The sequence below is a fragment of the Protopterus annectens genome, chromosome 8.part0 (assembly GCF_019279795.1).
Source record: "Protopterus annectens isolate FY-2018-M chromosome 8.part0, PAN1.0, whole genome shotgun sequence".
Classification (NCBI taxonomy): domain Eukaryota; kingdom Metazoa; phylum Chordata; order Ceratodontiformes; family Protopteridae; genus Protopterus; species Protopterus annectens.
Genome location: NC_056741.1, coordinates 813,376,484 through 813,388,545, shown reverse-complemented (window position 1 = coordinate 813,388,545; position 12,062 = coordinate 813,376,484). Strand labels below are relative to the sequence as shown.

General features: G+C 47.3%; 1 protein-coding gene across 1 annotated transcript in view; it reads right to left on the bottom strand.

Moving 5' to 3' along the window:
• Positions 1-12,062, bottom strand: part of USP11 (ubiquitin specific peptidase 11) — a 3,313,221-nt gene that overhangs the window by 1,574,471 nt on the left and 1,726,688 nt on the right. The window lies entirely within an intron of this gene.

Here is a 12,062-nt window from a genome sequence, read left to right as displayed (position 1 = left end):
TTGGAGTCTGCAGAAGGCAACCACTGGAACTATGCACTTTGTGAAGACTCTTGGGGCAGTGGAAAGACCAAAAGGCAAGGCAGAGAATTGAAAATGCCAACAGCCCACAGAAAAGTGTATGAATTTTCTGTATTTGGGATGAATGGGGATATAGAGATAAGCATCCTTGATGTCTATGGATGCTAGGAAGGCCTGAGGAAGGATAAGAGGGAGGAGGGTCTGGACAGTTAGCATTTTGAAGGAGGACACACTCAAAGTTGAGATAGGCTAGGTCTAGAATGGGTCTCCATGGACCTTCTTTCCTGAGAAAACTGGAGGAACGGCAGAAGGAGTAGGTGGTCTGCACCTGAAGAAGGTTGTAGTATCGCGTTTGGACCTCAAACATTTGTGAGCTGTCCCATTTAAAATGATCGCCCATCTTTGAGACAGTCTCACCAAAGGAAATCATCTCCATAGGGTAATCTGTCCCATTCGACTCTTCCTCTGGGGAAGTGTAACCCAAGGAGAAAAGAATTTGGGATGAGTAAGCTAATGAGCCACTATGCTTATCAGAAGAATTATCTTCTGAAGTGGCTTGTGCTCTGGCCCTTTTATGAAGGGAAGAAGGCCAGAGAGGATGGGAAGCAGGCTGGCCTGAGGGAGGCCACAGAGCCATGAAGGCCTTGAAGAGGCCTTGTGTAAAGTTCTGCCACTCCTTCTGGGGGTCAGGAGGGGGACAGGAATGTTTCATTTTCTGTTTTTGCTTTGCAGTAGTATGCAAAAGGGAGGGCCAGATGTATAGGCTTACATTCGACCAGATCGGACTCAACATCCACTCTCACCACAATCTGGGTGATTCCTCTTGGGCCTTCAGACACAATGAACTTAGGTTCCCCCTGGACATCTGCTGCTGATGTCTGTGAGGCTGCCTATGTCTTGTTTTAAGGTGGCCTGTAAAACATGCTTGGCCTGAGGGTCCGGATCCAGAAAGTACAGTTTTGTACCTACCATAAATGTAGATGCTCGAGTGTTCACCCTGCTGCAGTCATCACACTTGGGTTATCCTGCTGTCAGGTGGTCCCGCAGTCGGGCAGAGTTCCAAAGTCTTGGTCCAGCGTCGGTTGCTGTCGCTTCTTCCCTGACGTCAGTGCGCCAGGGGTATATAAGAGGCATCCAACGCCATTTTCTTCAGTTTTTCTTGCCCCAGATGTCAGGTGCCCCCCAATAGGAGGTCACTGCATATTGCCAATAAAACATGTAAAGAACATACAAAGCATACCTTCAGCTATAAGCAAATACACCACAAAGGTTGTATCAGATAGAAAGGCATAGAAAGGTTCAGCTAGGTCAGAGGGGATGGAGGGAGGGTAACCTGGACTGCAGCAGGGTGAACACTCGAACATCTACATTTATGGTAGGTACAAAACTGTAGCATGTTCATCTTGTTACCCTGCTGCAGTCATCACACTTGGGTTGAATCCCAAAGCTAAGGATGCGTGGTGGAGTTAAACAGGGTTTGAAGAAGCTAGTAGGCCCTGCAAAACTGCAGTGGCGAAGCCAAGCCAGCTCTAGTCTTAGAGTATAGAGGTAAGTGATAGTGTTTGGTGAAGGTGTGCACTGAACTCCAAGTTGCAGCTTCCAGTATATCCATGGTTGGTACCCCCCTGAGAAAGGCTGTAGATGTAGCTGTAGCCCTGATGGAGTGGGACCTAATGCTAGCAGGAACCGGTTTCCCATGATGAGTGTAGCAGAAACGTATACAATGTCCTACCCATTTTGAAATGGTCTGTTTTGAGATAGCTTTTCCTTGTGATGCTGTAGCATAGGATACAAAGAGCTGGTCAGATTTTCTGAAAGCCTTAGTTTGATCCAAGTAGTAACGTAGTTGCCTGTGAATGTCCAAGGAGTACAGGAGTCTTTCTCCTTTGTTCTGGGGGTTTGGGAAAAAGGAGGGTAAATGAATGGTTTGGTTTAGGGCCACACTGGATACCACCTTTGGCATAAAAGAAGGGTTAGTTCGTAGAGAGACTCTGTCTTGATGAAAAATGAGGAAAGGCTCCACTGCCATTAGTGCCTGTAGCTCTGAGACTATTCTAGCTGAAGTTATTGCTAGCAGTAGGACAGTTTTCCATGATAGACACTTTAAATCAGCTAAGAAAGCTGGTTCAAAAGGTGGCAGTGTAAGATTTTCCAGAACAAAGTTGAGATCCCAAGTTGGTGTTGGTGCTCTCCTGGGCGGTCTTATGTTCTTGGCCCCTCTGAGGTACTGTCTTAGGAGTATGTGAAAATAAAGGAGGATCCGTGTTGTAGTGAGCTGAAATCACCGAGGCATGGATCTTAATAGATGAAAAGGAAAGTCCTTTGTGCAACATCTCAGTTAAATATTGTAGAATCTGAGGAATGTCTGGATCAAGGGGATTTTGGCCTTTAGCCTAGTTCCAGGCGCAAAATCTTTTCCATTTGTCTGAATAGGCTTTCCTGGTGCTGGGCCTCCTGGCCTCCAGAATGACATCCATAACAGCTTTAGATAGAGGAGTTGGCTGGTTGTTTAGGTGATTTGCCATGCAGCCAGATTTAAAATCTTGAGCTGGCTGTGTAGAATCTGACTGTCTTGCTGGATGAGCAGGTGAGGAATCTGTGGTAAAATCCATGGTGGGCCGTGGGCCATGTTCCTTAGCATTGGATACCAGTGCTGGCGTGGCTAGTCTGGAGCAACGAGTATCATTTGTGGCCTCTCTAATCTGACTTTCAGCAGCACCTTTGCTAGAAGAGGCAGTGGAGGGAAGGCATACACTGTCAATGTTTTCCAACTGAATGTGAGGGCGTCCACTTTCCAAGCTTCTGGGTGGAATGTCCTTGTGCAAAATTTTTGAAGTTGGTAGTTTTGGGGGTTGGCAAACAGATCTATGTCTGGGCGTCCCCATTTTTGAGTTATCATTGCAAATACTTGTGGATCCAGTTTCCACTCGTGGGGATCCATGATGTTTCTGCTTAGGTCGTCTGCCAATGTGTTTTTCTTTCCTGGCAGGAATTGTGCTTGTAATTGAAGTTGGTAAGTCAGTGCTGTGTTCCACCACGTCATTTCTTGCCTGCATAGAGGATAGGAGTGTGTACCCCTTTGCTTGTGTATGTACCACATTACTGTGGTATTGTCCATCTTTATCATTAGCTGTCCTGGGTGTAAGAGGTCCTTGAAAGCTGTTAGGGCATTCTGTATAGCTAGCATTTCTTTTTGATTGATGTGCAGATGCCTTTGATCTGTAGTCCATTTGCCTTGAATGCACTGTCCTGCCATGTGTGCTCCCCAGGCATAGTCCGATGCATCTGTTGTTATAGTTTGCCTGGCTGTGGGTAAGGTAAAAGGCTGACCCTTGTTGAGGTGACATGCCTGTGCCCACCATAGAAACTCCTGTTGAAGGCAGGGAATGAGTGGCATCATTGTTTCCAAGCTGTGGCTGTGTTGAGTCCATACACTTTTCAGGTACCATTGTAATTTCCTCATATTAAGTTTTGCAAATGGTATTAGTAGTATGCAAGATGCCATGAATCCCAAGGCCTGCAGAAGTTTTCTTGCAGGGAGTTGGGTCTTTGTTGCCATTATTTTGAAGTACTGAGTCAGTTGTTGCTTGTCTGGCGTGAGATAAGCCATCTGGGCCGTTGTATTCAAGCTGGCACCCAGGAATATTATGTTCTGTGAGGGCACTAGTTTTGATTTATTTTCGTTTACTGTGTACCCTAGGAAACTTACAAGGTGTTTGACAAACGCCAGATGTTGTAAGTGAATGTCCTTGCTTTCTGCTTGAATAAGGCAGTCGTACAGGTATGGGTATATTTGAATTCCTCTTTGTGTGCAGTATGCAATTACTGGTGCCAGGCATTTTGTGAAGACCCTGGGCGCAGTAGACAAGCCAAAGGGCAGTGCAGAGAATTGATAATGGGTTGAACCTGCAATGAAACGGAGGTATCTTCTGCAATTTTGTCTGATAGGGACATGCTGGTATGCCTCCTTGAGGTCCAACGTTACTAGCCAAGCCTTCTTGCCCAACATGGGAAGAAGCTGCTGTAGTGTTAGCATCTTGAACTTGTGTACTTCCAAATAGGTGTTTAGAATTGAAAGGTCCAAAATGGGTCTCCATGCTTTGTCCTTTCTGGGGACTAGAGTCTTGAGTAAAATCCTTGTCCTTGCTCCTGTGTAGGTACCTGTTGAATGGCTCTCATGTCCATGAGAGCTGTAATTTGTTTTTGTGCCTCTGCCCATTGATTTGGTGTCAGGTTTGGCATTCCTTTTATCCTTGGTAAGGTGTGAAAATGGAATCTGTATCCTTGTGAGACAATGTCTAGGACCCATTTGTCTTTTGTGATGATGTGCCAGTTGTCTGCAAAAAGTGCTAATTTTCCTCCCAAGGGAGCTGCCAAGACAGATTTGCTTGGCAGTTTGAGGGTTAAGTTATTGTGTTTGTCTTCTGGTAGCTTGGGGCCTGTCTTCTCCTCCTTTCTGGGTAGCGGCACCCCATTGGCGAGGTTTGTAAGGGCCTTGTGACTGACCTCTGCCCCTTGGGCGTCTGTATTTGCCCCTCTGTGGTCTGTCAGAAGCTGGAAAGGACCAATTTTTTGTTGGCCAATTTCTGCTGAAACGAGGGTGTTGTACCTGTAAAAAATCCTTGACCGTCTGCATAGACTTTGCCTTATCCTCCATTTTCTTTAAAACCTCTTCTGCTTTGACACCAAATAAGACATCCTGCTGTAAAGGTGCATCCAATAATTTTGCTTTAACATGATCAGGCAGGGTTTGTTCTTTTAACCAAGCATGTCTGCGTATGACAGACCCAGTCACAGCTGCTCTACAGGAAGCTTCCAATGAATCAAATCCACATTGTAAATATGTTTGCCCACCTGTTCAGCTGCATGCAACAGATCCTGCATTTCCTTGAATTCAGACTGTTCAGAATGCGTGCTCATCTTTTGTTTTAATTGAGACATTAGGAATTGCTGATATTTCAGCATGTGAAACTGACAATTTAATGCTCTCATAGCTAGAGTAGCTGAGGTGTATACCTTCTTTCCCCACCTATCTAGTGCTCTGGAGTCCCCTTTCAGAGGGTACAGGATTTTAGCCATAGAAGCCGTAGCCCCTTTGGGGCCCTGGGAAATTGTTTCTGGGTCAGCAACAGGGCTTTTATAAAGGAATTTGTGAGAGTCAGGTACTCTGTAGTATCTGTCTAGTTTGGCTGGAGAAGGAGGTAGAGAGTCTGGATTTAGACTAGATTCTAAGTAAACATCATCCACAATGTCTAAAACTGGAGGGATAGCAAGTGGTCTGTGCTGGGGAAGTAAAAGGAACTCTCTGAGCCTTTTCTTTGAATCAGAGTAGTCCTGGCCTTCCCAGTGGAAATGTTCCCTCATGGTATGTAATGTTTCCCCAAAGGAATAGTCTTCAGGGGGAGATGCTGAGGGGATAGAGTCTTCATAAGGGGAAAGGAGTAATCCTGTTCCTCAGAAGAATCTGAGGAAATTGAAACCTGGTCAGAGGAAGCATAATCCTCCTCTTGTCTTGGCCTTTTGTCTGGAGAGGGATGGGAACCCCTGATTAGGGTAATCAAATCTTCAGCCATCTTAAGCATCTGTTTCTTAGGCATGGGGCCTTGGACTGGAGACTGATGTACAGTCTTTTTAGGTTTTAATGGAGTTTTAAGCTTAGCATAAGATTTAATGGTGAGTGTAGTCAGTCTGAAGACACCTTCTGCAACCGAAGGTGTTTCTACTGCACCGGGATCTCCTTCTGTTCTGGTGTCGGAAGGGCCTAATGAAAATGGTTGCATCGGCCTAGCACTCTCCATATGAGAATCCAAAGCTGTCTGGGGTTCCAATTCTGCGGTCGTCAGGGGCTGCGTAGACGCCTCACTGAAAACTGGAGAACCGGCGACAGGCCCAGCAGAGGCCTCGGAGTCTGGCTTGGTTCTAGGCTGCCTGTCCTTATCTTTGCGTTTTTTATGCATGCGCGTAGTCGGTTGCTCCGACAGCATGGTATAATTAAATTTCCTACCAAAGTGGTTTCGAGCGAAATCAAAATGACGCTTGATAGTTCGTTTATTGAACCTAGCACAAAAACAACCAGTGATGTCATGGTCTGGGCCTACGCAAGGAATACAATAAGAATGGAAGTCCTTACGAGGCATTTGCTTCCCACAAGAAATGCAATTAACTTTTTCTGACATCGGACTGAGGCATGAAAAGGTTCCCCAATGGGGTACTTAGCTTTATTGAAGACTTCAGACTGAAATTAGATTCGAAAATCTCAGGTGTCGGCTGACCGGCACTTGCGAACTGCTTCTGCTTCGGGCACCGCACGGCAAGAAAGGCTGAAGAAAATGGCATCGGATGCCTCATATACCCCTGGCGCACTGACGTTAGGGAAGAAGCGACAGCAACCGATGCCAGGTCAAGACTTTGAAACTCTGGCCGACTGCGGGACCGCCTGAGGGCATGATAACCCAAGTGTGATGACTGCAGCAGGGTAACACGATGAACATTGGGGTGCTTCTCTGAGCTCTCATGTGCTTCGGGAGAGACGTCCGTAGGAAAAGGCGCAGCTTCTGCTTCAGGCCTAGGTCTTTTGACCTTCAACTTACAGGCTCAGTTCATTGGGTCTGAGAAACCTTCCATCGTACTTTTAGCTAGGAGTTTAAGTTGTTGATTCGCCAAGTAAATAGTGAGGGAAGAAAGCAGGCTATGAAGGGTCTTAGGCACAAAGGACTGAAAAACTGAATAGTTTTTATGGTTGTGGTGGGGTCCAAAACAGGAGAGACACTGGGAATGGCTGTTGTCAAGTGGAATCTGCAATCCACAGTCTCACTTCCATTTCCTGGATGACATTAACATCTACAAGACAAAACAGTAGCAAAAGATAGAAGTGTTCCCAAACGGGCACTTATCTTTATGAAGAACACTATTCCGGCAGCACAGCGATGTCCAGGACTGGTGTTCCAACTGGCTGCAAAGAGGGTCTAAGGATGGTGCGTGTATATGTCACTTTTAAGGCCTACGTCCGATAGCCTACATCAGATGTACTGCGCACCCTATGATAGCAAAAGACTTAGATATATGGGCTCAGATCGGGTCGCCTTGGCAGGCAACGCCCTCATGTAAAGAACACTGGAACAGATGAACAGGACATATGCACACACGTTTTATCATATATATATATATATATATATATATATATATATATATATATATATATATATATTACACACACACATACACGCATACATATATACACACACACATACATATACATATATATATATATATATATATATATATATATACACACACACACACATACATACATATAAACTACAAAAATTTTTCTTTTTTATGGTAAGAAATAAAGGCAGGAAGAAACTTCACCAGGAAACTGGAGAGGTTAGAAAAATATTGGACAAGTGGTAAGAAATCCCTAAATAAATATAGTAACTACGAATTATCTAAAATCTGAATGAAAATAGCAAAGTTATTAAAAAAACTATTGGCTCAGCTGTCACTGAGCCCTCTTGGATCATGTCTGATCTTTTCAGGCGGCAAACGAGATCTGAATTATTGCACGGGACAGGAAAGAATTATGGATAGGGGTGAAGCCTGAGCCCCTGATCCAAGAGCTTGGAAAAAAGGTGCCAAGATTGGATCTGTTAACACATTCCATTACTCAGACAGAAAAGACAATAAGAAGTTAGTTACTCACCATAACGTTTCATCTGAGTAGGTAAACTTCATTTGTCAGCAACCTATCGGTCTTCAGATCCATATCGGATCCGAGCCGGCAGATTCCAACAGCATAGATCCGAGCTCCAAGCTCCTCCCCTACCCATAATCCCCTGCCAACCCTACCTGACCTCAGATCGAGTTTGCCCACAGCTAGATAAGCATACAAAAATCACCCGCAAAACTAGCTACATACCCTTGCCATAAGGAAGGTAACATCTCGAACATCCGAAGGTCAGGGGGACGGAGGGGCTGTCGGTTGCTGACAAATGAAGTTTACCTACTCAGATGGAACGTTATGGTGAGTACATAACTTCTTAATCTGAAGTAGTTAACTTCATTTGTGCATCAATCTATGGGACAGAGTCCCCAGCTACCTAAATCTTGGGCGGTCCTGAAGGAAGGATGTTCCGGAGCACTGCAGAGCCAAAGGATGCTCTCCCTCTGGAGACAACATCCAGCTTGTAGTGATTAATGAAGGTATGAGATGAAGCCCATGCTGCTGCTGAGCAGATATTATGCAACGAGAGTCTAGAACGAAAGGCCGCCAAGGCAGAGATAGACCGGGTAGAGTGGGCATGGACTCCTAGAGGTGCGGGCCGACCAGTACTTTCATATGCCAACAGAATACATTGAGAAATCCATCTGGACAGTGTGAGTTTAGAAACAGCCTTTCCTAAGTTAAATTTGGCAAAGGAAATGAACAACTGATCTGATTGCCTATGACCAGCTGTTCTGTGTAAATAAAAGCGCAGTTGTCTGTGCACATCCAATGAATGTAACTTATATTCCCCTTTGTTCTGGTAGTTGGTAAATAAAAATGGTAGGTTAATGGACTGATTAATATTCGATTCAGATGCAATTTTTGGAAGAAAGGAGGGATTGGTCCTGAGGTAGACTCTGTCTTTGTGGAAGGACAAATAAGGTGGTTTTGCACAAAGGGCTTGAAGTTCGGAAACCCTTCAAGCTGAGGTGATAGCTACAAGAAAGGCAGTTTTCCAGGATAAAAATTTTAGATCTACTGAAGCTGCAGGTTCAAGGGGGGGGCTGTAAGTGCCTGCAATACCAAAGTTAAGTCACAAGGAGGGACTGCTTCCTTCACCGGGGGTCTGAGTAGGAAGTACCCTTCAGAAAGGCCTTGCATAACTTAGAGGAGATCAATGGTCCAAGGTCACTTCCTACGTGGTAGCGAGAGATAGCCGCCAACTGAACCTTGACTGTAGAGGAGCTGGCGCCCTGATCGAAGAGTCCTGATAGGAAATCTAACACTGCAGGCAATGGAGCTGTGAAAGGATCTAAATCTCTGTGCTCCACCCAAATAGAAAAACGTTTCCATTTGTTATCATAGACCTTTCTAGTGGATGGCTTACGCGCCGCCAGCAGAATAGCTTTGACCTGGAAAGAGATACCGGGAGTTCTAGCTAACTTTGGAACTGGATCAACCAAGCCATGAGCTTGAGGTTGTCCAGGTTCAGGGTCGGAAGATCCAACGGATGAGATATGAGATCCAGAATGGGATCCAGAATCCAGGGAGGATTCACTAGGTGAGACCAAAGATACGGGAACCAAGGCTGGCGAGGCCAGAATGGGGCAATGAGGATTATCTTGTTCCGCAACAGACTGGCTTTCTGTAGAAACTTCAACATCAGCGGAAGAGGAGGACAAGTATAAAGGGGACCGGGGGGCCAAGCACGCACCAGAGCTTCTTGTGGGGATTCCCCGGGTGGGGGAATTAGAGCGAAGTAGTCGTTGCATTTCGATTTTGAAGGAGAGGCGAAAAGATCGCAACAAGGTTGACCCCAAGTGGAGAATATCTGCTTCGCTACTTCTGGGTTCAAAGACCACTTGTACGGCGAGAGGATGGTGCGACTCAACTTGTCTGCTAAATGTTGGACCATCCCGGAAAATGCGTCACTATGAGAAAGCGGTTGGTGGAAATCGCCCACTCCCACACTCTCATGGCCTCTCGACAAAGGAGATAAGACCTGGTTCCTCCCTGTTTCTTGATGTACCAGATCACTGACATGTTGTCTGTCTGGATTGCAATCGTTCCTATGGGAAGAAGGCTCTGTAGTGCTTGCAACGCCAAAAGCACCGCCCTCATCTCTAGGACATTGATAATGCAGAGAGGTCTCTGTGCTGTTCCACGTGCCTTGGACTGTCCTGCCCGCACAATGCCCCCCCCACCAGAGGCGAGAGGCGTCCGTGGTCACCGAGGTTAGGAGAGGGGACATAGAAAAGGGGCGCCCCTTCTGGAGGTCTGGGGATTGGGGCCACCATAAGAAGGCCTTCCTGCAAACCCTGCTGAGGGGAATAGGGTGGTACAGGGAGAATTGCAGAAAAGACTATTGAACTTGGAGAGTCCATTGCAGGATTCTCATGTTCAGAGGCACCATCGGCAATAGGTTGATGGTGGCCGCCATTGAACCCAAAGCCCTCAGGACCAATTCCGCTGGGGATGCCTAGGGTAGGAGGATGGCCTGCACATGGAGTCTTAAAGTCCGCACTCTGTCTGGAGTTAAGAGGGCTAGATGCCTGTTTGTGTCCAACCTGGCTCTGATTAAATCTATGGTTTGAGTTGGAGAAAGGGAAGATTTCTCCATGTTGATAGTGATCCCCAGCCGGGTCGCTAGGTGAAGAAAGGAGTTTCTGGCTGCGCAGAGTAGATGCCTTGTGGGGGCGGTCAGGAGCCAGTCATCCAGGTATGGGAAAATGTGAATGCCCTGCAGTCGTAGGTGGGCCGCTATCACCAACAGAACTTTGGTGAACACCCTGGGGGCTGTGGTGAGACCAAAGGGAAGGGCCCTGAATTGGTAATGGCTGGCTCCTAGTCGGAGGCGGAGAAACCTCCTGGATCGTCTGTCCATGAAAATGTGGTAGTACGCATCTTTGAGGTCTATAGAGCACATCCAGTCATTCTCCCGCAGGAGGGGGAGAATGGATTGAAGCGTGACCCATCCAGAACATTTCCTTGGTTACTGACAGGTTCAAGAAGGATAGGTCAAGAATTGGTCTGAAGTCCCCAGTCTTTTTTGGCACCAAGAAGAACCTGGAGTAAAAGCCTGATCCGTACTGGTCTGGGCGGACGTGCTGGATGGCTCTTTTTTCTAGCAGCCGCTGGATTTCCGCAGCTGCGGCCTCCCTCTGCTCAGGTGGGACGTTGGGGAAGTGTCTGGGATTGCGAGGGAAATGAGAGAATGGGATCTGGTAACCACTGGATATGATGCGAAGCACCCAGTGGTCGGTCGTGATGGACTCCCAAGCTGCTAGGTGCCTCGAGAAGCGCCCCCCGACTGCCTCCAGAGTGAAGCAGTCGGGTAACCCTTCAGGGCTGTTGCGTGGGCCAGTCAGAGAACGGTTCTCTGGACCCAAAGTTCTTCGGGCCCCCTCTGCCTCTAGGGTGGCGTCCACCCTGTCCTCCTCTGCCGCGGAAGGACTGGGGGTGTGGAGTGAAACGGGGCTGTTGGGACTTCCGGAACCACATCTTCTTCTGTCCCTTTTGGTTCTTGGAAAAGGACCTCTGGGGAGCAGAGAAGCGGACTCCGGCAGCAAAAGTCTTCCCGTCCTTCTCGCTTTGGACCAAGGTATCGCTTACGGTTTTGCCAAAGAGGGCAGAACCATCGAAAGGGGCATTAGCAAAAGACGCCTTAAAGGGTTCCGTGAAATCACAGTGGCGGAGCTAGGCCTGTCGCCTCATAACGACACCTGCTCCGCTAGCTCTAGCAGCCCCTTCTGTGGCGTGGGACAGTAGCCGAATAGAGGTGTTCGAAATAGACCTAAGAGTGGCCATTCGGGAAGAGTACAACTGTTTGTCCTCAGCCGGCATGGACTCCGGGGACGACGCGGTGTACTCTTTGATATGGTCTCGCTGCAGTCGTATGACATGTGCCATGTAGTTCAGTGACCTCACTGAGAAGGTAGCTGAACTAAAAACCCGCTTCCCTAAGCGATCCATCAACCGAGACTCCTTGTCTGGAGGATGGACCGAGGGACTCTCCTGGGCTAAATCCCTTTTAGTGGCTGCCGCCACCAACATGGCATCTACAGGGGTTCCCTTACTCCAGTGTGATCTGTCGAAGGGTGGACTGAGTATTTTATCAGGTGTTTTTGGGACTGGCTCCACAGTGACCAGCTCCTTCCATGTCCTGATAGCAATCAGATCTACCAGGGGGTCAGCTGGAGGGGAGACCCAAGAGGTAGACGGGCCTGCTTCAAACGCCTCCAGGAACACAGATACATCCGAGGTAGGCTTTGGGGCAGACCAGCCCCCCCCCAATCCTAAGCATCTCCATGATGTCTCCAAATGAGACGTCCTCGGGGGG